Genomic DNA, 317 nt, shown 5'->3' on the forward strand with positions numbered 1-317 from the left:
GAACATTTTAAATAATAGGAAAGACGTGCGGTTTTATATAATAAAGAAGATGGACGATTTTAAAGATGAAACACTATTAACATGTTATTCGTCTCAAGCGTTGAAATAAGTGAAAGCACATAAATAGTACGGTTATTATTATTTTTTTTAACTACCCACTCTTCTACGACGATTTTTTATTATGACTTATATTAAATCAATTTAAATAATACTTCAAATTTTTAATTGAGATATAATTTGTTTATTAAATTTTTAACTGAGATATAATTTTTAACGGACAAAATTTTTAAATTTTTATATACTTTCTTGAGTATTAA

Source organism: Arachis ipaensis, chromosome B03 (assembly GCF_000816755.2).
Source record: "Arachis ipaensis cultivar K30076 chromosome B03, Araip1.1, whole genome shotgun sequence".
Classification (NCBI taxonomy): Eukaryota; Viridiplantae; Streptophyta; class Magnoliopsida; order Fabales; family Fabaceae; genus Arachis; species Arachis ipaensis.